General features: G+C 45.7%; 1 long non-coding RNA gene across 2 annotated transcripts; it reads right to left on the bottom strand.

The window, feature by feature from the left end:
• Window positions 1-477: 477 nt before the first annotated feature.
• Window positions 478-27,943, bottom strand: LOC144164387 (uncharacterized). 2 transcript variants are annotated; one of them, XR_013321178.1, is made up of 4 exons: window positions 27,822-27,937; window positions 26,961-27,054; window positions 12,945-13,058; window positions 478-766 (listed from the first exon to the last, which is right to left on the bottom strand). It is a non-coding gene; the product is annotated as an uncharacterized LOC144164387 (long non-coding RNA). The 2 variants fall into 2 exon arrangements; XR_013321179.1 differs by lacking the exon at window positions 12,945-13,058 and having other exon boundaries at window positions 27,822-27,943.

The following is a 27,943-nucleotide window of genomic DNA, read 5'->3' as shown; positions in this document are numbered from 1 at the left end:
TCGATCGAAGTTCCCTATGGCAGAGTTAGAGTCGTCCTCAATCGTTTTCGTTATTATGGAGTCATCGCCACAACGATCCGGTAGCGAAAAGATGCCGTAATTTTAATGTATTTTGAGTGCATTTAATACATATAACAACTTTTTATTTATTCTGCATTATTTTGTCCACATTACATATGCATTTTGAATACATTCAAAATGTATTTGAAATGTACCTCCACAAACACAGAAGGAGTGCATTGAAAAGATATATTCAAAACATTTTAAATGCATTAAAAATGCTCAGAAAATGCAACTTTATAATGTGCAAAATGCATTAATAATACATTTTAAATGCACAGAAAATACCGCTTCAAATATGCTCAAAATGTGTTTCTAGTGTATACTAAATAAAACCCTACATACATTAAGAGATGCCATTTTAATGTGTCCTAGGGGAATAGTTAAAGTTCAACCAGAAAATTTCCTTTTGTGGTTTTGAAAAGTTTATTAGGCTCAAGCATAAATATATCCTCCGTTGTGAAAATGTAAACACGCCATGCTCTGATTGCGGGCCCGCAACTGACAGAAAAGAACAGCATGTATGCGCATAGATTAGCAGTTCGAAAGTTGTGTATTGTACACCTCAGCCGAGTGGCCAATTTCGACATTATTAGGCATCCGGAATGAATGCCTTTCAGCCACCTCTGCAGCCAGCGCAGATGCAGCGTTGCTCATTGGAGTCCTCGTACTTTGGAATCTCCCTCGCTGGAAATTTCGCAATCACCTGCAGTGAAAAGAAAAGAAAACAGGGGACAATATTAGTGAAACACTTATTCTTAAAGGCAATTACATAATAAATTAGTTGGGACTTTTCTCTAGCCATGCCAACGTTCTTCGTGAGCAATAATTTCTTGTTTTCCCCTTAAAAGAAAAACAAAACAAAAAAACTGTCATGAAAACAATGCCCCTTTGAAGGACGTATGGCAATGTATGTAATCTTAAGCATGATTTATATTGTCATGCGGCATTTGGTATTCAATACCATTCTAAAGAAATGCTGGGGGGTGGGTGGAACGTTTATGGTTGGACATGGTCTAGGCATAAAAATTTGCGAAAATTAGGAGAAAAAAAGACACAGCTAAGATAACAACGTTACCAAACATGCAACAGAGTCCTTAGCGTTACGCTACTTCCCTTTCTTAGGCGCTTGAGTTAACTGGAAATAGTGGCTATTCTAGTTTCTCAACTACCTTGGAAAAAACTGGTCTGTGACCCCACAGGATGCTAATAAAATAAGTAGTGATCATATTAACTATAATTATTGTTATGTGTTCCGTATTTCGGCGTCACCTTCTTCGGACATTACGTACTAAAAATAGAACGGAGCGAAAAAGTTTAAATATGCATGGGCAGGAATGTAGCATAAGGCTTACATAAAAGCCGTTAGATTGGTGTGTGCACTCAACAATGCCTTCAAAGGAATGGCAAAATAGGTTTATTTAGGAAAAAGAAAAATTACAAGCCGTCCTTCAAATTACAAGCTCTGATATGGTAGGCACCTGACCGAAGCGATTAAAACAAGCAAAGCAAGAAAAAGTCTATTCTTGCTTACACACATTATGTAATTTTCTTGCTCTCCGCCGAACATCACCGGTAATTTTAACTTTTTGCTGCACACAGGCAACGTAATCATTTAATTAGGGAGCAACGCAAAAAAAAGAATTGTAAATGCGTGCTAACCATACGAAAAACAGACACCTGTTAGCGTCAGGCACCAACAAGTAAAAAGTAGTGGCTTGATTAATACTCAAAAAACCTAAAAGAAACTCGTTTAAATACACCTTTTAGATCCAAGTGAGCAATTTCGGCTGCTAAACACACACTACCGCCAAGCAACCCAAGCCAAGCTCACCCGCTCTAGACATGCTGTTTTGCGGTGCCTTTGGGCACATTTTTGAAATTCTCACTCGACCAGGAGCGTCCGAAGGGCCTCTCGGAACGCGCACACGTGTTCGTGAATTCACTACGCAATGAATACAGCAAGGTGTGAAAACGTTGCTAGGAAACAGAAAAGAGGAAGGGTGGCACGTCCTCAAGTTTCAGGAAATTTTGGGGAGCGATCGAATGAACAAAAAGAGACGAAGACGGTCGTAGGGTCTCATGCGGGTAACTGGTTGCCTCCCTCGCAGTCGCCCTCCCCACCACCCTTCCTTTGCTGGTTCTTGGTTCTGGGGGGCGGAAGGGAGGGAAACGGATTTTACCTTACCTGCGGCTCTCATGAAGTTTGTCTTAGATGGACAAATATTAGATGGACAAGTCCCTGGGCATGAAGCTACAGCCACTTGCACCAAAGATTACGTGGGTCACTTTTAACACTTATGGTTACTTCCAAACAGACGGCATAAACTCTTTCATGGCTTTAGTTGACGGAATGGCGACATGCGACTGAGAAAAATCGCGAAGGGTACTCGGCTTCTCGCCGTATGGCCCGGCCATGCGCATTAGTCGGACACCTGTATGCCAGAAACTGAGTTCCTTCCCCGTAGGTCGGCTGCTGTGAACATGCGCAGCTGTGAGCGGCTGCTGCAAACAGAAAACAAACAAACAAGCAAAAACCAAAGCTGAGTCCCTGGGTACACTTCGCAAATTTCTCAAGCGCGTAAACATGAACGGCGGACGTTTCGTAAACAGGCTGTACTGAAAACGTTCCTGGCTGTTATGTGTCTACTGCAAGTGTTAGTCCTCTATAGGCTCACAATGGAATAACTCGATGTACAAGGAAGCTCGTAGCAAAAGTCTCCCAACCACTCACCAGGACCCGAGCTAAAAATTAGGCGCAAAAAGGAAAGCACTAAAATCCGTTTTATTTTTTTGTCTTCTTGTTGTCGTTGACGTGTGAGTACATTCCATTGGACGGGGTAGTTACGGTGTGAAATCATGCTCGCAGGGGGAGATAAGCTTAACAACCAGGTGCGGATTTTATAAAGGGCGTAGCACTGTTCGATTGCAAGGCAAACCTACGTCGAATAATTGTTATGCGACACCGTACACGCACATAGCCGGTAAATTGTGCTTACCTTGGCTATAGGGTAATCCTGTGACAAACGAAACTGCAACGCGCCGTCCAAGCAGAGTCTGTATCCGCACGACGACCGCGGGATGAAGAGATCGAAAGCTTGTAACACCACAACACAGCCCAAAGAAACGCAGCGAGGGCAAACAAATCGTGGAGGGGTGCCCCGCTGAACTCGCGCCGCAGGCCCGGGGCGCTGCGTAGGGGTTAGTGGGCGGCAGTGAAAGAGGCCCAGCGGCTCGCCCTCCCAAGCATAGCCAGCGTTGTCCATTTAAGGCCAATATTTTCAAGAAAAGGAAAATTTTCAAAGTCTCCACAGCGATACCATCGTAACAACGCTGCAAAGTGCAAATGTTTTCACACATATATATAGTCGTAGAATTAAATGTTTTTGCTTTGCCGATTGCTCTGAAACACCGCCGCTTACGTATTTGTACGCCGAGTTTCTCTTGTATGCCTGCCCTACACAGCGCCGTAAGCAAAAGTACCTCCTTCAGTTTCTTTTATTGTAAGTAGACATCGAGGATAAAAAAATGCTCACTACTTTTATTCATTTGAGATGTATTTTATCCGGCACTTAAGATATGTTTTACGCGAACCTTACGATTCAGTGCACTCAAAATGTATTTCGCGAAAGCTTTTTAATACATTTGAAATGTATTTTTAATAAATATGTTTTCCGCATTGCGATTGAATCTATTTCATGTTCGTTCCACCAAATTAAAAGGCATTTGAAATGTATTTCGAATATATTCGGGGTACATTCCTATGCGTCAGCATACTTTTAAGGTATACTCAGTGTGCTGCTTTCAATATATAGGTAGGCAAGTGTATTTTTATTATATTTACAGTGCATTTACACCGTGATCGTTATGATCGTTTGGTGGGAAGAAATACATTTTCCATATATTCTGAATGCCTTAAGCACACATTCGTGAGGTTCACTGCATTCTTAATCTAGTTCGAGGGTACTTAAAAGCACTGTATTTTCCCCGCATTTTCAATAATGTATTTTCAATATTTTCTAAAAATTGAGAAAGTGCAATTTTAAATGCACTTTAAACACATGTGCAAATACAAAGCATATTTAAAGTGCACTTCAAGCATACTCGTACGTATTTCAAGCGTATTACTTTTCGCAAAGGGATGGCTGACGCTTCCGCCTGTGTTAAGTCTTTGCTCAGCACTGGGCAGCACGAGACAGGGACCCTGTTATCCGTAATCTCCGCTGCCGCGAAAGATATTTTCGTCTAATATTCCGCTTCATCTGTGTACAGGAGGTTAGGCCTGCCCCCATATCTAATTCGCTAGGCTGTGGCTTTATTTTTACGTCTAGGTTCATGATGCGTCGAGCTCATGTTTCTGGGTAGGGGTGATACCGTAAGTTTTTCCATGAGCTGCTTGGGTAGTTCTATAGTGTCTGACTAGTTCTCCTGTCTGGTGTCCCAGACGCCCTAGTATTCTCCTACTCCTCTTGCTACTTGGGAAGAGTTTTGCGGGTGGACGGCCCCATGTGTCGGTTACGCAAATCGGCTAGGAACTGTTGGGTGGTTCCTTCGAACTTGTAGACTGGGCCTGGAGTTTCTGGTGCGTCTCCGATCTGGTCTTTTTCAGATAGAGAAGTTTGCTAAGTAACGTCCACGTTCACGCGTTTCTGATCTCTTTGCTCGTCTTGCTGCATGTGTTTACCCAATTTAGTCTGGTCAGCTCTAACGAGTAGTCCTCTATCTCCCTATTTAGGGCTGTAATCCTCTTACGTAGGTTGCTGTCACCATATCTGATATTCGAGTTTCTCCTGAAATTATTTTTTTTTCACTATACGCCGACGAGGCGGCTGTCAGCCGTTTAGATCGCTTCGTCCGTCTCTATATGATGCGGTGCAGCTTGAGCGGCTTCGAGAATTTTCTTTTTGCACACCTCAATGTCGCGTATCGGTTCGCTTTCCGTCGCGTCTATGCTTCTGAAAGTTTCCAAGATAGGAATGTTCTGCTTCCGCGTGGCTGAGATACTACAACTAACGTCTACAGAATGGAAGCATTGCAACGGGAAGGACAACACGCAGGATTTAGTCACACTAGATGTATCAGCAGCGGGTCTTCTTCACTCTCAACAGTGGTGGCATGGACCGTCGTGGCTCACAGGTTCACAACACGAGTTTTCGGACGTTCACACCGATGATCTGGACACAAGGGAACTCGAATAGTCTCAGGAAACACCGTTTGCCCTTGCAAGATCAAGAGTCACGAACATTTATTGATGGTAGAGAACTACCGCAGACTCAGGCGCCTTCTGCGGGCCACTGCCTGTATTCGATGTTTTGCGCATACCGCCCGGCGATGAGGTTCATCCGTAACCAACACACTCACGCCAGCAGAAATACTGAAAGCTGAGCGCCACTGAATGGGGCACATCCAGCGGGAGTCACTCAACATCGAAGTACGAGCCCTTTCTGCTGGCCCGCCCGTCCCAGCATCCTCACCAGAGCTTCGAATTTCACCATTTGCGGATGCCGAAGGCTTGCTCCGCGTAAGAGGCCGCTTGAACAGACTTCATTCCAGCATTGACGTGAAGCCCTCATCCTGCTGCCTGCTGGGAATAAGGTTACCTCCCTCATTCTTGCTGCCCATCACCGCACTTTTCACGGTGGAGTTGAAGCCACGCCGACTTACACTCGAGAGCGATTTCGGGTAGTGGTAGGAAGGCAGATGATCAAAGGGGTTTTTCGACAATGCTTGACATGCAGACGCCGAAGACTAACCGCACAAACAGCACCATTTGATCCATTGCCAAGCGACAGAATCATGGAAGCAAAGCCGTTCTCTTTGGTTAGGTTGTATTTTTGTGGACCCCTCTTCGTTCGTGGAAAGACACCTCCGTAAAAGGCCTACATTCTATTGTTTTCATGCGCTGTTACCCGAGCCATATATTTGAAACTGACTTCAGACATGACAGCGGCCACCACACTACTGGCCTTCCGCCGGTTTGTCTCACGGCGCGGCATACCGAACACAGTCTACTCCGACAACCCACGGTCGTTTTACAGCAGGTGTTAGGGTATTTAGAGCGGCTGCATCAGATCTTCAAGAGTACGCCACTGGGCTGAACGTGCAGTGGAAGTTCATCGTTGAGCGAGTACCTTGGTGGGGTGGCTGCTGGGAACGTCTCATTCACTCCAGTGGACGAAAGACGTACTGAAGTGGTCTCTAGGGCGAACCAGCCTCACTTCCGAAGCTCTGACGTCAACTCTTTTGTGAAGTAGAAGGCGCTATTAACAGGTGACCTCTGACACACTTCGAAGACTACCGCGAAGATGGAGTACCGCTTACGCCTTCCCACTTCTTGATAGGCAAGCGCGCGCTTTCCATGCCACAAGAGTGGACGGTGACCGAGACGTCTACGACCGCAGCCAACCAAAGATGGCGAGCACGCAACGATCACAGGCTGACGGCAGAGTTGTGGCGAAGGTGGTGAAAGGCATACTTGCAGTTACTACGTTCAGCTCAGAGACCTCCCCCTGCTGCTCTACCGCAACTGAAGGTGGACGACGTCGTGATCGTGCATGACGACAACGCTCCGCCAATGCACTGGAAACTAGGACAAGTTACGGCGTCTCACCACCGCGCTGACCGCGTCGCTAGAGCTTGCGCGGTGCGACTAGTAACAGGTCACATGGTAAATCGTCCAATGCTGGAAGCAGCGGCCTGACCATGGGTACGCGGGAAGATGTAGAAAAGGAAGACGAGGAGTCTGCGACCGTAAGCACGCGGCACGAGGGCACGGGGATGAGTGTTTCGAGCACATCTAATAAAGAAGCACGGGTCGCTCTGTCTAGGGCTTTGGGTATTTGATTCGCGGTAGCTTCCGCGTCAATAAGTATCGAAACGCGATTATCGGTATCAATTTTAAATATATGCGCACTCTTGAAGCAACGCTTCCGGCGATTTCTTCTGCGTTTACGCTATTGCGTTCACGTAACAATCGTAACCTAAAATCGGCGCCTCTGATAAGTCGCTGGCCAGGATAGCAGGGCCAGACAACTATCCGCTCAGACACGGTCGATGCGTATACTTCGGATCAGGCGGCATGGTTATTGGTACTAGAGACCAGATTTTACGTAAATACTTCATTTCATCTCATTTCATACACTCCATATTGCGGAGCCTCACAGGTACAAACATGTGGGCACAATACATATAAAAAAAACAGGAACAGGTAAAACAAGAAAATACAAGAATTCGGCATGTTGGAACAGTACAACAGTACATTTATGGTAAGTCCGTGAAATTGTGCCTGGTAGAGTAGCTCCGGAAACTTGAGACTATAAACAGCGAAGCCATGCGCACCATCACGGCACTACCTCGTCTTACCCCCATACCCATCTTACAGGAACACGCCCAGCTCAATACTAAACGGAGCTTATAAACTCGCGCCAAGAAGGACGCAGCTCAAGGGTTTGTATATTCCAATCATCGCCGCGCTTCATTCACATATTTCTCATGAGTACCCCGTCACTTCAACCTTACACGATCTTCCACCGTGGCGTAAAACGACAACGCCAACAAATAAAACGACAAAGATTCATCGCCGTGACCAGGCAGCGCCAACCTTCGATACCACAGTACCTGAAGGCCACTGCGTACTGTACACAGACGCAGGTCTTCTGCCGGACGGAGGACGGACTGCTTTCCTCAGTGCCAGTCACCCGGAAATCAAAGGCTCGTGCTGTTACACTACCGACATTCCGGACCCGCTGCTACAGGAGCTCCAGGCTGTACATGACGCAGTCAATGCTGCAAGTGCACGCCATAACATCACAGAGGAGCATATATACACTGACTCGCTCAGTGCTGTGAAGCATCCGAAGCAACTAAAGACACCTCTGGTCTGCCAACAGATTCACAGCCTCCACAGAACATCAGAGCTAACGATTCGTGTACATTGGGTACAGGGGCATGGTCAGAATATACTGAATCAATTAGGGGACCATATTTCCCACTCTTCTTTCCCCCTGAATCCTCCCCTAGCCCCCTCCTTTGTGATCCGCGTTCCCGTCTTTTCGCCCGGAAATCTCTCCTGAGAAGGGACACACGTGCCCTAAATCCCCCGTGTGTCTGCTCCCTGCCCACTAATCATTCCCGCGTGGAGGAAGTTTCTCTCAGAAGGCTTCGGGCTGGGGTGGCCCTCACACCTTCTGTCACTTAGACTTGGGGGCACTCACAAGACGACCGAGAATCGTGTCCCAAGTGTCCGTCTCCGGCGGTTGAAGCTGATGCCAAGCATTTTTTGTGGACGTGCGTGGGAACAAGGACAGCTCCAGACGATGCGGCCAGGAAGGTGGGTCTCCGGTGGGATAAACCGGAGGACAACAACCGCTAGATGCAGGAAGATAAATACTGCAGGCCGCAGATGGACTTTCTGCACGCCACTGGACTGCATGCATACCTGTAGACTCGAACACATATCGGTTTCGTGATCATCTGTGCTCTCGGCAGCCCTTCTCTCGCTGCTGTCTTCTCTTTCTCTTGTCTTCCTGTTTTCTTCTCTCCTCCCATCTTTAAACCACCTCTCATATGACGCGCGGCAAAAACGTGAATTAGAAAAATAAAAACTACACAAATAAATAAAACCACCGTACATACTTAAAAAGTTGCTTTTAGGCAATTCCATTCCTCTACTATTCGCGGAAAAAAAATAAGTGTATCTGTACGAGCGAAGTATGCTGTTAGGGTTCCTCAGTCATGATGTCTTGTATGTCATGTCAATATAGGTGTCCAGCACTGTGTCGGGTCTAGTGCTGTTTGGCTGTGCAAAGGGAGGAAAAGGAAGTCCATTCTGAATGCCCCATGCAGTTCAATGCCATTAGCTCTGATTAGATCGGACGGTGAATGGTCGGACGGATTTTTGAGGGCATCTACCGTACAGCTTTTTTTAATTTTTTCAAGTTTATTGATATTACTTTTGGTAAACGTGTCCTATATTACACATGCATATTCCAGCTTTGGTGTAATTATTAATTGGTGTACAAGGAGTGTAACATCTGAAGTAGCGTTTTTTCTCATTTGTGTCGTAAGAGAGACAGTTTACGGTGGGCTTGAGCGGGAATATTGCCGATTTTTTTACATATATTTGGGTGCGCGTTACGCCTAAATATTTGAAATAAAAGACTTGCTAAACGGGTGATGCATTTGGTTTCTAGCTACACCCTTGTGGATTTTTTGTTACGGGTTACACGCATAAAGTAGTTTTATCTGAATTCAAAGCCGTGCCCCAGCGATACCATTATTTAGATACATTAGCAAACTGTCATTAGGCTGATCTTCATTTTCAGGGAAAGATATTTCTCACTACAATACAGTCGTCGGCGAACAGCTGGATTTGCATAAATGAACCTAACGTATTCACAATATCATCGATGTACAGCAGGAGCAACGAGGCTCTAAAACGCTCCCATGAAGTACTCTGGAAGCGACAGGAAGGCAGCTGTAACATTGATTCCCGATTTTATTGTACTGAATTAGGTCTTTTAAATAGGCGATATTCCTACAGACAAAGATGTGAGGAAACAAAATATTGTTTAATTTTATCATTATCTATCATCAGGAATCCTGTCGAAAGTTTTGCTTAAGTCGGAAAATAGTACATCTGTTTGTCCGTTGTTATCCAGAGTTGATGCTAATTAATGAGTTACAGTAAGCGACTGAGTCACAGTGGAACACCCCTTTCTGAAATTATGTTGGGAAATGCTTGAGACTGCGTTATTTTAGAGAAATTTGGTTATTATATTTGCGATGATATGCTCAATTAATTTACAGCATGCTTATGTTAGGGATATTGGCGATAGGTGTGGAATAACAAGGAGTTACCTTTTTTTAAATATTGGGGAAACTCGGCCAGCCTTGCAGTCACTTGGGAATTTTGAAGACACCAATAAAATTCGCAATATATTCACAAAATATTTCGCCATCACTTCAGCATATTGGCAAAGAAAGGTGTTTGGAATACCATCAGGACCACTCGATGTTTTACTTTTCACTTCTAGTAGCATAGAAAATACATCCGCATATGAAATGAAAGTGGTCTCTTTCGAGTGAAACAATGGAACAGTGGAAGAATCTACTGCTGGGCTAGAAAAAAACGCTGTGGAGGTATTTATTGAAATACTCAGCTATGGTGTTTTGGCCCGCCGCAATCGAGCCATCTGCAGCCACTACGGTGACAGGTTTCTTTCTATCAACTAAGTGGTACCGAAACTTTTCTCCAGTCAAGTGGTAACAAAACAGTCAAGTGGTACCAAAAAATTTGTTCCTTGCACTCCCAAAGCCACACTTCATAACATGAGCATGGCATTTAAGTTTAGAGGGGCTTTTGTGACGGATATACAGTGCCCATGAGTGCCTATTTATGCGTTTGTTCCTAAATGCCTATGAATACCTATTTTCAAACACGCCGCCTATGTGAAACCTATTCAGCCTAAAGTTTCACTTTCCCCCGCACGGGGCACCTTGAGTAACCTTGGTGACAGTATTGCCGATACCGCGTACCCCGGGCCCCCCTACATAAGCTGTAACCTACCATGATGGTGTGTTTTTATCTGAAGAATAGAAACCTCAAACGGTGGCCGTCGGAGCCCAGGCCAAGCTCCGTCCGATGGGCTCCCTGTCTTTTTACCATGCAGGGATCTCCTGAACGTCTTCAGGTAGTAGGGTAAGGCCGACGAAGAAAGTACCCCCGTCTACCCGATTTTTCCTATGCCATATGGTAAATCGAAAACGCCCCTCCAAACCTGATCGGACCCTAAAATTGGTCTGCAGCGAAGTATTTTTTTTCCTCTTCCTGCTATCAACTCCCCAAAACCCGTCAACTACCCCGCTTTTTGATAGGTAAATCGGTTGACAAATCCAAACCATTTTCTTCACAATCCGTATTCCTTGTACCCAAGTTACTTGAATGTATCCTCGGCAACATATACAATGCTAAAAAACTAAGGACTGGTGAGGTCATACTTGAGGTCAACACACAGCAGGAAGCCACAACTCTCACGAGCCAAACCCGGATGGCAGACCTGGATATCAGAGTCACACGCCACCGCAGCCTCAACAGGTCCCAGGGTGTGATATCTCAGCCAGACCTCCTAACCGAGATAGAGACCCATCTCCTCGAGGGCGTAAAAAATCAAGGCGTGACGGCAGTAAGGCACATCGTCATCAGGAGAGAAAACGAAGAAATGACCACCAGAAGCTGATACTGAATGTTTACCGCTGCACACTGCCCGAGCATGTCAACGCTGGTTTCATTCTTTACGGCCGTACATCCTGAACCCACGGCGCTGTTTCCCGGCAGACCAACATGTGCCAAATGTGGCCAGCATTATCATCTATCCGACAACTGCACAGCAACCAACTTCACCTGCCCGAATCGCCAATGTCCACATGCAGCATACTCTCGCGCTTGTGAAAAGTTTCAAATAGAGAACAAATCATTAACGTAAAAGTTACAGAAAACATCACCTTCCCAGAGGCGCTAAAGAGCTTTGCCTCTTTCCCCTGTGGAGGTAGAGGTAGGCGGACGCCGCTAGCCGGGGGGCGGAGCGGCGTCTCGGTTCCACAGGGACCCAGTTCAGCGAGTCTGACCTTGTCCCTCCCCCGCCCCCCGCTGGGTTGCTTCAGGCAGCCCAACCCGTCACCACATCGCTTGCTAAGGTAGCAACGGTTGGGGTGGCAATCACTTCTGTTGGTATTGGTGCTGCTCCCGTCCCTGCCTCCGCGTCTTACAGCGCGTTAGAGGGTGTCGAGGGGATGGACACCGGAGGCCCCGCATCGGTTATCACCGCCACCGCACCGCCCGTGCCACCTCTGGCGCCCCTGACGCCCTTGGCGGTGGCGGGTCAAACGAAGGGCCCCCGAAGGGGGGCGAAGTCTGGGGGGCCCGGTCCGTGGGGCAACCCTTTGACATCTGACGAGGAGATGGACGTCGGGCCGTTCCTGCCTGCAACGCATCAGAAGGAGTGGCCTCCGACGTCCACGCTTACACAAAGGACCAAAAAGCCAAGTCCTAGAGTAACAGCCCCGAAAGACACATGAACACAACACACACAGACTCCAGTAGCTCCTAAATATCCATAATGGAAAGAGAAACCATTATTCGGTGCAACTGTAGAGGCCTCTTTAAAAATCTTGATCATGACTATGAGATCCTGCATTCGAACAAGCCAACAGTGACGTGTATTCAGGAAACACATTTGAATTCCAATCACACAAATTTCATGAATAGTTCCATGGTATTAAGAAAGGACAGGGATAGCTGCACAAAAATCTTCGTCAGTGTGGCCCTAATCGCCCGCCAATCGTTAGCATGCCACCCTGTCACTTTGAACACTGTCCTTGAGGCTGTAGCAATTCGCACAATAATATTTATTAGGTTGATAACGGTATTCTCTATATCCATTCCTCCTGATCTTGCAATTTCGAGTTCTGACTTCGAGGCTCTGGTTCACATACTCCCGAAACTTACATCCTCAGAGGCGACCTTAAAGCACACAATTCTCTTTGGGGTTCTTCTCGCACGGAGGCCTGAGGTTGTCTGATAGAGACGTTTTTAACATCCCTTCGAGCATGTCTTTTCAACAAGAAACAGCCTGCATACCATAACATAGGACACAACACATACTCATATCTGGACTTGGCTATTGGTTCCGCAGTTCTCTTTCCTTTTCTTGAGTGGGTCGTGGGCACGGACCCATATGGTATTGACCACTTCCCCACCTCCGTAACATATATAGGTAAAGGCCCATGCAGTCTTTCTTCCCACAACAGGTTTAATGAATCAAAAGCAAACTGGAGTACATTCACAGAAACATCTAAACTACACAACTCAACCATAAAACACCTACACGTGGAGGAAGCAGTCCAAGTTATCAGGGCGACATCCTCGACGCCGCCGAAAAGTCCATTCCCCACGCCTCCGGTGCTCCGCGCAACCAAAGGAGGGCCTGGAGGAATGAGGACTGCAGGAGAGCACGAGAAACCAAGAACAAGGCGTGGGGTGTCCGTCGCCGGTACCCCACGTCAGATATTATCATTTCTTTTAAATGGGCAAAGGCTTTTGCGAAGCGAGTGCATCGTGAGCCTAAAAGCGAGAGTTGGCACACATTCCTCACTTCCATCAATTCATACACATACACACACAGTCTGCACACGAATACGAAAACTAAAAGGACAACTGGCACACAGCCTGCACCTGGTTAGTACAACAGGGGAGACACTGCAAGACCAGGCCAACACACTCGCACAACACTTCCAACATGAGTCCAGTTCAGCGCACTACACCAACATTGTCATAAAACGCAAAACATCTCGTGAGAAGAAGCCCTTGCAAGATAGTAATAAGTCGACCTCATCTTATAACACCCCCTTGTCACTTCATGGGCTGAAGATCGCACTCAGTACTTGTAAGCCTTCAGCTCCAGGTGCAGGCATCATTACATGCACTATGATGCAACACTTACACGCAGACACACTTGAAACCCTCCTTTACCTCTAAAACAAAATATTTCTTTCGGGGCACTTTCCATAGTCCTGGAGGGGGGCCATCGTAGTGGCCTTTCTGAAAGAGAGGAAGGAGCCTTCTTCTCCCGCAAGGTATCGTCCCATCGCCCTGAGAAGCTGCCTGTATAAGCTGCTCGAGAAGATGATCAAGGGGAAACTCATGTACTCCTTAGAGTACAATGGTCCTCTCGACAGCTGCCAGGCTGGCTTCAGGGCGGGGAGATCCACCAACGATCAACTGGTTGCGTTGGAATCGTATGTAAAAGATGCCTTCATCCATAACCCGTATTGTATAACAGTCTTTCTTCGATATAGAAAAGGCCTATCACACGGCCTGGCGGTACGGCATCTTGAGTGACCTCAAGTCGTTTGGTGTCTCCGGCAACATGCTGAACACCCTCGCTAGCTACATGTCGGAAAGGACCTTTCGAGTGAGGGTTGGCAGTGCTCTTTCGAATGTATACGTGCAGGAAAATGGCGTCTCTCAAGGTGCTATCTTCAGCTGTACACTATTTATTGTTAAGATTAACTCGCTCCGGAAGGCATTGCCACCAACCATTTCCTGTTTTATATATTTATATTCAATAACTTTTTGGTCTTGTAACTTCTCAATTTGTGGACGCCAAGCCCAGCTTGTGGTGAGCAACCATACTGGCTGGGCGGACACGAAGGTTTTTATACTGAACCCTGAAATAAGTACTCGTGTTGTGTTGTCCCGGAAGCGCGGGATTCACGCGTGCCTGTTATCTATATTGGTGGTGCAGTAATTCCTGTCAGAGGGGAACATAAGTGTTTAGGCCTAATATTCGATAGTTAACACACATTTGTCCCTCACTTAAAACAGCTTAAACACAAATGCCTAAAAACAATGAACATTCTCTAAGTGCTGTCACACCAATCGTACGGTGCCGATAAAGAACTGCTTCAACGTCTGTATAATGCTCTGATAGGATCCCGGCAGGACTATGGGAGTGTTGCCTATGGGTCAGCGACTAAAACATCTCTGAAAATGCTGGACTCAGTGCTGCACCTCTGGCTCCGGCTTGGATGTGGGGCTTTCCATACTAGCCCAGTTGCATGCCCTTATTTAGAATGTAACAAGTGTATCCTAGAACGTCAGCGAAATACATGGACCTTCTTTATGCTTTTAAAATTTCATCAATGCCTAACCTTCCTCTTAAGGAAGTCTTTTATTATACATCCATATCCCAGCTTCTTTTAAACAGCCCATTCGTTCTCCGTACTCATACAGAGCTAGAATTGAAGCATGAGAACTCTCAGCCTCTTTTTTAGATACCATAAAACCGAGTGTTATAATTCTATAGCCCCATGGCATCTTCGTCTTATTCCATGTGACCTAGTTTTTATACATATCGACAAAAACCGAGTACCAAGAAGTGCGATCCTGCAACACTTTTTGTCTCTGCAACACAAATACAAGTGTGCAGAATTCTATACGGACGCCTCAAAAACTTCTACCACTGTGTCCTGTGCTGCACACGGACCGAGCTTGAATATTAGTAAAACCATGAATGTGTATACTAGTATCTTCACGGCCGAGGCTGATGGTGTACTACTTATCATGAACCATATCCTCCTAACTAAAATTCCACAGTCCGTAATTTATACTGATTCCTTCAGTGTTGTGCGGACAATATCAGCGCATAAGACTTCTAAAACCCATGTAGTCAATCTTCTGATTAGCAACATATGTCTTTATATGCGGTAGGTCTAGAAGTGACCGCGTGCTGGGTGCCAGGTCACTCTGGGATCACAGGGAACGAGACCGCAGATCAAATGAACGCTGCTGATGCACTTAGTACGACAGTTGACCTAACAACAGAACCATACACACACAGAAGACACACATCAGGAAACAACTTCGAAAATCCTGCCATGCACACTGGAGTGGACAAACAGACAACAAATTACACGTAATAAAACCGCACCTTGGACCATACACTACTACCACACCCAACAGAAACACAGAAATTGCCTTTGCTAGGCGACGGAGAGGGCACACACATGCAGCGCACTCGTATCTGCTCACGGGGTCTTCAAGACCTTTGTGTAGCAGGTGCGGAGAAGCCCTATCCGTAATTCACATTGCAACTCACTTCACACAACACGACGAAAACACTTCCCACAACTATACAGACTACACATCCCATTACACGCAGCCATTTTCCTCTCTGACAATCCCATTTTTTCTGTCCAGTGTGTCTTCAAATATTTAGCAGAAGCAAAATTCCTAGACTTAATTTCATACCAGGCATAATCACAACCTCGCCTTCTACACCCGTTATCCTCATTTTCTTTTAATGATTCTACTTTCGTTCTTGTTGAGTGAGTTTAGTGTTTATACCTTCATCCTTTATAATAACCACTGTTTTGGCGCTCTTTTCCCAAGTTGGCCTTGCGCCATTAACATCCAACCATAAGCCTCATCGACAAGTTTCGGTTTCGAGTGCAATTTTAGATCCTTATTCATGTTATTGGGCAGCATTGACTGTTCGGAACTCTAGGAGGTTCAGATGGGCATTCTTAATGGCAGAACATTGGCTGCCCTAACTTGTCACTGCAAATATTTCATCTGCTCGAGAAGGCAGTCAACATACTACTCGTAGGCAGGGAAGCTGGGAACAAAGTACAGGTGAGGCGCACCACCCGTGTGTAAAAGCAATATGACACAGAAAAGTTTCTTCGTCCTGCTCCTGAGGTTGGTCAACTGGTACCGCGAGTAAGTAGGGCTTCCAAGGCGCTGTTCGTAGATGCGGCCGACGATCTGTTGTTCCGCCAAAGGCGGATGCCTAGGGGCCGAAGGGCTCGTTGGTTGATGGTTCCCAGAAGCGAAAAGATGAAAGATGGCGAACGTAGCGTAGAAGTCAAAAAGTGTTTATACGTAAAACGTAATTGCAAGGTTATCTCACACATGCACATAAAATTGGCTGTCTCGGTACAAAACTGTTTGGCATTGCCGAGGGCCCATACTACCTAACCTAACGGCACTCGACCTAAGTGGTCGGTCTTACTAGGCAAAGCTATTCGACATAAAGACAAGCATCCGACCGCCCAAAATAAGGGTTCTCCTTTTTGAATGATTTAACAGTGCCTCTTACTGACATCACATGCCAAGGTGATGTTAGGCCGGGAAGGTGGGCTGTTTGAATTTCGAACACACGTCAGCACGTGGTAGTGGACACTCCCCATGCAGCTTGGTGTCATAAAAAACCCTCTACAAATATAAAAACCACGAAATACCACAAACGAATCTTCTCCCGTGAAAAAAAGCAAAATATGTTTCGGCCCTTTCGTGAACGAAATGGTAAAACAGTCGAAGTTTGATGGTAAAGACGCGGTGCACAACGCAGGCATTCGTCGCTTGATGGCCTCCAATCCCGCCTGACGAACTTTCCGCGTTCGCACAGTGGTCACGAGCACGCTCACAATGACGCTTCCAAGAGCTTGACCGCATAACCGCCTGCTCATCGGCCGAACGAATCACCTGTGGGCTACCCAAGGGCCTGCGAACGCGAATTCAGGTCATAATCATCATACCTCCTTAAGGTGGCCTTTCCTCTAAGAAGTTTAGCTTCGGGCGAACGAATCACCTTTGGCCTACACATACATCTGGGAGCGTGAATATAGGTCAATATTACCATCAAAGCTCCTTAAGGGATGCTTTACTCTATGGCGTGTATTCTCCCATCACACGTTGAAGTCAGTTATTTCAAGCGTCCAGTGTTCAGAGCAGTCGAAGAAAATCGTCTCCCCGGGTCGCTCGTGCGCTAACATAACGACTATACACCGGCCATCAAACGTTTTAAAAAGAAAAACACGGGCGGGTGATGCCATAGATAATTACCCTCGGGCTAAGGGTTCCGCGTTGGTCGACCAAAGAGCGATCACACTCAGTGCAGCGTCCATAGTTGCGTAGATGTACTAGAAGAGAACTAGGCTACTGTCAATGAAAATTGCTGGAGGCCGTGCGTGTCGCCATGTGATCTATAAGGATACTGAAGTTTTCCGCTTTGCTTCGTAATTGGGCTGGCTTGTAACGTTGCAGCCACTGTGAAAAATCGGAAATTGCCGCAAAACTGAGGATAAAATTCTTTTGTTGATTTAAATAGACAGAAAAAAAACTGGCCATGACTGTAAAAAATAGCATTTGTTCCATTTTCTGTTTGTTTTTGTAGCTGCAGGTTTACGTGAACATTATCAAAGTTCTTCCACGTATACCAGTTGTGAAACTCCGCTTCAGAACCCGGGCAGCTCTGGCCCCCTTGCAAGGTTGAATCTGAGGGCCAAGTGTACTGGCCCGGCACCTAGCTGTAGATCGACTTTCATTATCATTTACTTAATGACACAACTTCGATAAAATAAAGGTTTTTTGGCAAAGAGTAAAACATGAATTACTTAATTAGACAGCACGACTTTTCATACATGATGCCTGTGGCGAGTTCCGCAACTGGGATATATCGTGGGACTCTGGACATTATCGCCTGCGAAAATCTACAATGTTGACGGGCCAACCCAGCAGTTCAAAATCCTTTAGACTTTAACAATACTTCACGAAGGCCTATTGTAATCGTTCTATTCTTCTTGTAAAACAGAGTATCAGAAGAGTCCGTAAGTGCCCGACGTCTACCCGACAGCGTCATCCCGACATTGTCGAAGTTTGGATTTGCTGTCTCTGAATTTAACTCGGGTTGCATCGGTGAAAGCTTTGGGTTTTAACCACCTTTCTTTTGGGAAAGCGATTGAATTTTTTTTAAAAGCAAGAGACACCCCATCTTGCGTTTGTGGACGGCTACTTTTCAGTATTCTGCGTACTTCAGGGGTTATTTTTCGGCAATTTTGGTGCGCGCTTCTGAGGCGTCGAGTGATTTCTACTGGCGTTTTCAGAAGGTGCCCCGTGCTATATGCCATAAAAAGTTTACTGATGTTGCAGAGCGAAATGGTCTCACAATTAGGTTGTTTATTTGTTCACGCTTTATTGGTTTTCTTTTTTTTTTCTTTTTTCCTACTGTCCCCCCGGCATGGTCTTCTAGGATGAACGTATTGCGCTACCGTGTGTGTCATGCTGCAACGTCGTTTGTGGTTTGCCGTAACCATTGTTGTTTTTTGCGTTGCCCCCGAACCTAATAACAGAGGCGTGGCTTGATTGTAGATCACCAGCGTGGCTCGGCTGCGGCCTCGATCGGCCACAGCCGAATCTGCTTTCATTGACGGCGGCCTGTGCATCTTCAGTGTGAGAGAGGATGGTAACGATACCGAATAAAACTTGTTGAACACCTGCGAGGGAACCTTTAGGAATACGTGAGCATTTCCTCTCCCTCAAGAACTGGCCTTAGCAGCAGCGATATCTTTTGCTTGACACGGCCTTTTTTATCACAGTAGTGTCGACATTTCGTCGCCATCATTTCCAGTGTTTTCTCCTTTGCCGCCATGAACTGACTGCAGACTCGATTCTACGACGCTTACAAGACACACGGGGAGTAAACAACCAAGGGGCCCTTAGAGACGCCGCGATAACGAATTGGCGCGTCGGCAGACGAAGGTGCCGAGCTGTTCTTCGACAGACGTTTCCTATGCAGCGTCGCTGTCTCCAGTCTCGAAAGCAGCTCTCTCAACGCTATCTCCCCCTATATCGTTCTATGCTTTCTTTTGCTTTCTGTATTATAGAGCCACACGATCGTTGCGAAAATTTTTGATACTTGCCTAGTCTTTTCTTTAGCCAATCAAAGTACGTCCATAGCCCGGCATAACACCTAAACCAATGCAGTGGCGGAACATCGCTCCGATAACCCAATACGGGTAAAACCATATGCGACAGAAAGACGTTCGTTAGCGCTAAAGATTTGCATCGATTTCATATTTTTATATTTTGCAGAACAATACCAATGCTTCAACATAAAGGCAGTACATCCCACTCGCCCTCTTTCGACAATATAACCTCATTATAACATTTTCTCAGGGTGAAAAGAAAGGAATCCCTAATAAACAGCGTTTCGTTGAGACGCCAAACACCCTTCTTGCCCTGTTTTCAAGTCACCATACTTTATGTTCTCGAGGGGAAAACAAAGCTCGCATGCAAAAGCAGGGCAAGAAGAAATATTTCTGGCAAGTTAGCGCAGTATGTTTGTTATTCCGTACTGATTGTGAACGTTGTGGCAATGGCGTTTGGTCATACGAGAGAAAGCTTGGTTTCGAGCGCGCCCGAAGCAGGACGTTGTCGAAACTACATTTTCTTTCGTGCGGCTTAATAAATCGGGCCTTGGTATCCTGTTTATTTTTACACTGCTAGATCGGAGTTCCCTTACCCAGACTTTACCGTGCGATATGCGATGCAATTTATGAAGTGAAAAAGTGCGAATCTGAGTGGGCGCTGAGCTTGTGAATCGTCCTTATAGCCAAAAATTGTCGTAGTGGTAGACGTCGATTCCTCCTCCTCCTATAGGCAAAACAGCAAACTTCCAATCTTGGGTGGCCTGAAAATGTTGTCAACATTTTTTTCAAGACCATCGCTGCTCGGTGGTATCGCTGGGCCCCATTATTACTTTTCATTTTTTTGTGGCGCCCACAATGGCGGCTCCCCGTTGTGTCGCACTGGTGTCACATATGTTCAGTTGGCCTGTTCTATTGCGGCAGTCACGGGTTAACCAACCGATCGCCAGCGACGAAAGGTGCTGAGTGCGGCGAGTAGTTGAAGTTTTTTTCCAGTCAATGCTTTTAACAGGTGTACGTTTTCTTCTTGGTTTTCCCGCCCCGAGACTTGTGGCGAGGTCTTGCACACTGGATCAAAGAGTACAACTTAGACAGACCATTATCGTAAATTTACCTCAGCTTCTCATCACTTTGGGAATCCGTTGGCCTTAGCGGTTAGTAGTGTGTGTATAAGAACCTTTGTCATGGCCTTTGTCCCAAATGTCGAATTCTAATTGATAATGTGAAAACATTATATGGCCCATTCAGTAAAAAGCCTATAGCAGTGAAACAGCTGCAAAATCCTCGTGACTGCGCTGCGTGCGGTAGCACAGTCTCAGCATACATAATACAAAAGGACCGTCCAGCTGCTTGCGAGATCGTCACTCGAGCAGCATTAAACGCCCGGCAGCGGCAGCAGTGCGACCAGAGAATTTTGACACCATCAGTTATTACAAAGATATAGCCATCTATTACAAACATAGCAGGTGCGTATTCCCAACTGCCTACCGCACGCTCGCTGCAATGAACACATGCAAACAACACCAAACCAACACCTAACCAAACCCGGTGGCCTGTAGCCATTTATACCCGGAAACATCCTGAGAGAAATGGAAACGCTTCGGCCACCACGCAAAGCTCACGCACATTATATTGAAATGCCAGAAGATACCAAAGTCCGAAACACCACCCCTACTGAACACCAAACGTACAGAGCACTGGGAGATCCTGCTGCACAGCCCTGATCCGCTGATACAGCTACAGGCAGGAACCGAAATCTCCTGCTGACTAGTTCTGCAAAGTGAACTCGAAGCTCCCTTCATGTGTATTTATTGGAATAAAGTTGCCTTTCTCTCCCTGGCCATCTACTCTGTGTCGGGAGCGAGAGAGGTGAAGCAAAGATGGAGACACTGGACTATGGTCTGAGAACGGAATGAAAGCAGATAATGTCAACAATACCAGTAGGAACGCATGATCCCTTCATTATTATGATTCGTCTTGTATAAAGAGCTCAGTTTCCATTAAAATTCAGTTTCCATTGAAATTCCATTAGAATGTCTTTTCGAAGAGCAGTCAAGTACATTTGTATGTTTCTCTTTCTGGCGTGTAGTTTATATGGCAGTCTTTTTGTTTCTCCGTGATTCAGCAGGAGTATCTGTCTTACATGGACGGTGGAGCCAACAACGGCTTCAAAGAAGGTTTTAGAAAAGACATGCTCAATTGATAACCTAACGTGACATGCAAAGACCTCTACCGGCTTAGCCCACTGTCGTCATTTGTTTGCCCTATTTCTGGTTCCACTGCGACACTAGTGTCGTGAATGCAGTTTAAGCACACATCATGACCAGCACTGAGATTACCTACGCCGTATACTCGGATTCCCAGTCACTCCGCTGCTGCAACTGTTCAGTAATTCAAGACGCTGTAGTAGCTGCCATTCCACACGTTCAAGCACCATTTTACAACACAAAGCTACAATAAAGTTGTTGTTCATGCATCCATTGGGCCGGTAAATGAGAAAATAAAAGAAAATTGAGTGATGCCTTACTTTAGGAGGCCGTGCGTGAATGCTGCAGTTCGAGCCAGTGAGTAAGTTTTTTAATGCGATCATTGAAGTGTAGCTACTCCACCTCCTATTACCAGTAGTGCATCCACAGAACTTATGTATTCTTAACGCAGCCAGAAGTTTCGTATATGTTTATTGTAAATGCTCGGCTTTGCAAATGAGGATGCACTGTTTCAACCCGCATTTTTTTGCTTTTAATTTTTTTTTGCACCATGGCGAAAACACTGTCCATTCAGTCCTTCTTGTCTCTTCGACGCGATGAAGCAGACTTGGAAAACTTTCTGTCTTGCAAAGGCGGGGTTTTAAAGCTTCAGCATTAGATACAGAAGAATGGGCAGTTGGTTTTAATTCATGTTGCAAAACAACACTCCATTAATCATATAAAGACGAAGAAAAAACACAGAAGGACTGCCGGAAAAAAGAAGCCTCCTTTTAATGCTTGCATGTAACTGCCACAGAAACCAAGAATGAGGCTGTGCTTACAAATTGTGTCACAGCAGGATTCGACTGGTACATCCATACGTCAGACAAAATAAAGAAGTATTTCCATTGCATTATGCGTGGTAATGCACTCATTCTGTATACCTCGGAGATACTGTGAGTAGTTCAAAAGCATAAACCGGAAGCTAAGCCGTCGACCGTATTTGACGGGCTATTGCTAGAAGCTTTAACAGCAAAAATGGAAGGCGAAACATTCAGCAGCAGGAAGGAGATATCTGCGGGTTTATGTCAACCAGTTTTCTATGTAGGGTTCTCAATCCTGTTCAGAGTGTCTAGAAAACATGTCTGAAGACTTTTACTTTGAGAAGGTGTTCCAGGGCGCCTTGAAGTCACTTAATATTATCAGTCAGCTTGAAAATATTTTCTTTCACTGTTTGTCACTCCTTTGTCCGGCCTGTTTGTCTAATGTGCTGTTTAATTGTTTGCTTAAGTTAATTTCATATTTTTAAGACGAAAAGTGAAGCAACGAAGCTTTACGAGAAGACAACAAAAAAGAACTGACCAGCCATGAACGGTAGAACAGGGGGAAGACGTTCTGCGCACCTTTCTCGTTGATAAACGCGTATTTTTTCTAGGGACTTACCGAAGTTATATCTTTGGATGCGGCCCTTGCGGTTTGCCAGAAAGCGTTTGTCGTGGAGGGCGACTTCAAATCGCATCATGGATCTTGGGGATTTAAGACAGACACCTCAGGGTCTGTGGGAATGGGCAGGTTATACTAACCTACACTGTAGAAATGAGGGCAATGCCACATTTATAAGTGGTCAGTACCGGTCTGTCCTAGACTTTACTTTTGCGGCTTCACGACTTGTATCCTCGTGGTCAACAGTTGATTGCGAGACGAACATTGACCACATCCCTGTACTTTTTGAAATAGTTTGCACAGAGGAAATACCAAGCTACAGAGTACATTCATTTTTCAATGTTGTTAAATTCTTCTCGGAGCTTTGCAATGCAATCTCAGCTTTTCCACATATGGAGCAGACCTACAGGGGTATAAGCGCAGTCACAGCTATTAAGGATTTTGTACTTCGCGCAAAATTTACGGTCTGATCAGTGCATAGCAACTCATGTAGCCCTTGGTGGAATGAGGAATGTACTAGAGACTTCCGACGTCGAAAAACCGCTTGGTAGCAGCTCCTTCACAATCAGAGTACGACAAAATCGGTGAATGATAAAATTTACCACGCAAATTTTAAACGAACTGTATTCCGTGCGAAGAAAACATTGAATATAAGGCGATTTTCCACCCTATCACAACCAAATCATACACTAGCATTAGTCAAGTTTACCAGGCCAAGTAAAGCATGTTCCGTCACTCCGAACACACCCTCCCTGGTTCGTACGACAAGACAAACCGGTGTGTTTTTAGAAAACATAGCTGGTGATCTACGGCTGCGGTTTGCGACAACGATTCTGTCGACAGGCCGTCGAAATGTCGGCACGGCGGACTTTGAAGAGGTCGTTATAGCGAACTAGATGGAGTGATTTCTCATCTTCAAGCGTCTGCACCTGGTCCCGACGGTATCACCACAGCGATGATCAAATTGTATATACAATGAAGCTCCGGCATATCTGTGAAATGTAGTTAATATTTCTCTTAAAAATTCGCGGATACTTCCTGAATGGTGTTTGGCCAAGATTTTGCATTTCCTTAAGAAACCGGAGCTTGGATATACAATTGATATTAGGCCAATAGCGCTAACATCCACTCTTGTAAAATTAATTGAGCGCGTTTTGCTTTCCCATATTAAGACGTTTTTGAGTACCAGGAACATGCTAAAGTGCAGACAAATTGATTTTAGGGAACGATGCTCTATGTGGTGGGCGCAAATATAGATTTGGAAAGTCGCATCCGCTGGGCCCGACCGAATAAGCATATCGCAGATTTGGTCGGTCTTGTCATCTCGAACGCTTACGACAATGAGGAATATGGCATCCTTCTAAACCTCCAAGCTCGTTATTTTATCCCGGGGTACATCCCTGCGTCAGTAGAGGCGTTTCTGGAAAGCACATAGTTTTTCTGTTATCAACACGGCTACGCCTCTTTTCGGTATAATCAGACACGGGGAGTCTACCAGGGATTTGTTACCTGGCCTGTGGTATTCAATGTGCTTCTGAGCTCCATTAAAATTCACCTAGATACTCATACATATATCTAAGCAGATGACATTGCCTTCTCCTTTTCAGCGCACAGACATTCATTCCTTGTTTCATTCTCTGCGCTCATATTTGAACACCATAAAAGCATGGCTGGATACTTTGAAAATTTTCTTTAAACATTACTAACTGTGTCATCGTTGTGTTCCCGCTTACAGACCCAATATCGATTTCATTATCGTATCACCATCAATCTATTCGTCAGGTTGATTCGCTAAAATATAGGGGGGTTATATACGACAGTAAATTGAAGTGGCGCCTAAAAATTGAGCATATTGCTGCGAAATGCCCCCGTGCTGTGTCGCCAAAAGCGAACAAGCGCTCCTAATGATTTACTTCATGTATGTTCGACCAATCTTAGAATTTCGGTGTGTTTTGTTCTCTGGCTCTGCGACCTATCAGCTCTTGCCTTTGGTGAAGTTGGAACAAGCATTGCGTGGCTGATAAGGCCTGACCGGTCACGTCCCTTTCGGTATTGTACTTAGAGGCCGGGGTCCCAACCCTGGATTCCAGGCCTAAATATCTAACAATAGATGCATTTGCAAAGTTCCTTGAGTCTCCGCTGTCCAGACCACAGGCTGTTCTTCTCCAACACGCAATGTCGTTTTTCGGTTCTTATTGGTCTCGTTTCCTGCGCCCACAAGTCATTTTTTTTTTCAAATTCTTTGCTTAATCAATTAAACTCCACGCTCCTTTGAGTTCCCGTCTTGCAGTTTCCATCCAATGTAGTAGAGATGTTCTTCGAGAATGTTTTTCCAAAAAAAATTCAGTTTCTTCCAAATACCATAACATTTTCCTGGCTCACCAGCCTGAATACCCATCGCACGTGGTTATTACAACCGAACCCTCTCGGAAAAATAGGAAAGTGGGGTGAGTATCTTCTCTCCGCCAATGAAGTGGTCATTTGCATTGCGTTTACCAGATCATATTGCCATCTTTTATGGAGAATGTCTTGCTATTCTTCTTGCCGTCCTGAAACTAGATTATGCGCAATCTTCAGTGATGGTACTCACAAACTTCCTTTCTATGTGCATGGCCCTTTCCTTGGAAACTGTCAGTCCTATGCTCAAAACTTTTTATTCCTGTGTCCCCAGTTATGTACGGGCTATTAGGTTTGTTTGGCTGCCTGACTACTGTGGATTAGCTTTTCATGAAGCCGCTTATACGTTAGCAAAGCAACTTATATGTTAGCAGAGGTGCCTTACACCTTCGCTTGCGTGTTCCTATGTCATTGTCGCCAATACCTGTTGTCCCAAGACATTTCTGATCACGGTCTGCACACTTCTTCCTAACTGGAACATTTCAGGTTCCGCTGGAAGAGAAGCCTCCGCCAAACTCGCGCGTGCGAAGTATCGGTGACCTCGTTTCGCTGTGGTGTCCGCCACTTAATAAATACCTATATTGGGCGGATCTGACCACTTCACACACCGGCTACTTTTGCCATGAAATTGTCTGATGAAAATTTCTTCCTTTTAACGCCGCCGATTTTCTAATCACCCAAGAAATGTTGTTGGGGAGTCCCCTGCGACCTCTTGGACTGCCATTGACTCTGCCATACTTCTGTCTTTGGAAGGCACGAAGCTAGGCCACTGCCATTGGGATGTTCGTACCTCCATTTATTCAATCATTTCGGGGGCGGCTCGTCTTCCGTGCTAACATTATTCAGATGAGGCTGACTTTTACTTTCCTTTCTCGTTCCTCTTCGTTTCTACCTTTCTCTCTTGAATCTACACACCAAATCCTTGCTTTGGCTCTACTATTGATCTAATTCTTCTTCACGAAGAAAACAAAAACTTCTCTTGGCCAATCCGCCTGAGTGGGTATGCGCCATTTTTATGGGCCATTATTATTATCATCATCATCATCATCATCCATCTTCTCCGTGCTCACTGCTCCCTGTCTTGAGTTCGCTGCGAACCGCCCGTTTCATCTGTAATAACGCCCATCTCATCCCCTACAACTGTGACAATATGTAGGGTTCTCAATTGTGTTGATAGCCATTTGGAGCGGAAACTTGGCGACTTAGTACACAACTGGAAAGCAAACTTGGGTCGGCCCAGAAGGCCACGGAACGACGGATGATAGGAGGATCACTTAGTGGCTGACACCTCGATGCAGGGACGAAGTAAAGCAATTTGGTGGTAAATAATGGACTCGAGCCGCGCCGCAAAGGAGTGGTTGGAGGTCAACGGGAGAGGCCTTTGTCCTGCTGTTGTTACGTCTGTAGACTGTATTCTTGCTTCTCAAGTTTCAAACTGCAGTACCACAGGCCCTATATTTTGTACTCTGTTTTATTGTGTGATGTTAACTGGGAACAGCAACGCATTATTAATATGATTATTTTCGTATATGAGCCGGAGGGGAAGCGAACTGTTTTATCACGTGACAATAGCCTAGGCTAACTTTAGCCGTACGAGTGCATACCAACCTAATTCTGCGACAATATCTCATGCTAGAGACAGGTAATCCGCCAGTCCACAGCCGCAACAAGTCCTCATGGAATCCAGGTCTGCGGTGCGGAGCTGCAAGAGAAAGCAACAGGAAACCGCGTCGAAAACAATATGTAGTAGCAATACCTCAAAGCGACAAAGGAACCTTTGTACCCTTCAATTTAGGTACAGGTTCAGGAAATGTGGTTCTAACGTTAGGAATACCGATCGCGACAGCTCATCAATTTTTTTTGTGCAAATGTTTTAGTGTAATTAAATGCCAAGGCAGCTAACTGTCAGTCCGCTTTGGTGGCTAACTGCAGTGGCGTAGCCAGAAAAAATTTTCGGGGGCAGGAAGGCGGGGGTGTTAGGCACCGCCGGTAAATTTTTTTAAATAATAGCAATATCTTATTTTCGTTTCGATAACCTATTATCGTTTTTCGTTTATATTTATAGACGAAGTGTATAAAAAGCATGGGCGGAAAAAATGCCGAAAGCAGGGTGGTGGGATGCGCCATTCATAAAATTTCGTGGTTTATTCTGACACCGAACCCCTCCCCCACCACCCCCTGGCTACGCTCTTGCCAAGCTGTGTTGCATTTTCATTCGTTTACGTTCACGCGGAGTAACCAGCTTGTTTGGGAATCATCTAAGACTAACACTACTAACTACTAAAAGCTACTGCCAGCGGATTCCTGGAGTAACGAGAAACTGCGGTAAACTTACGGTAATCATCCGCTCAATTTGTCCTCGCGCATCGAGTGTGCAAGATCTCGCGACAACAGTCTCGGGGTTGGTCAGCAAGAAAGAAACCCACACGTATTAAAAGCATTGAACCGTAACAAACTATAAGTACTCACCATCTCGCATCGCTGGTGGGCGGCTCACTAGAAGCGCTACGCATACTCCGTTCGCCTGAGCCCCCGGGGAAACAAACACGCGGCGAGCGCGGCGATCAGACGAAACAGCTCTGCTAGCGAGG

The sequence above is a fragment of the Haemaphysalis longicornis genome, unplaced genomic scaffold, assembly GCF_048455015.1.
Source record: "Haemaphysalis longicornis isolate Haplotype H1 unplaced genomic scaffold, Haemaphysalis longicornis Haplotype H1 scaffold_13, whole genome shotgun sequence".
Taxonomy (NCBI): Eukaryota; Metazoa; Arthropoda; class Arachnida; order Ixodida; family Ixodidae; genus Haemaphysalis; species Haemaphysalis longicornis.
This window is presented reverse-complemented; position numbering and strand designations above follow the sequence as displayed.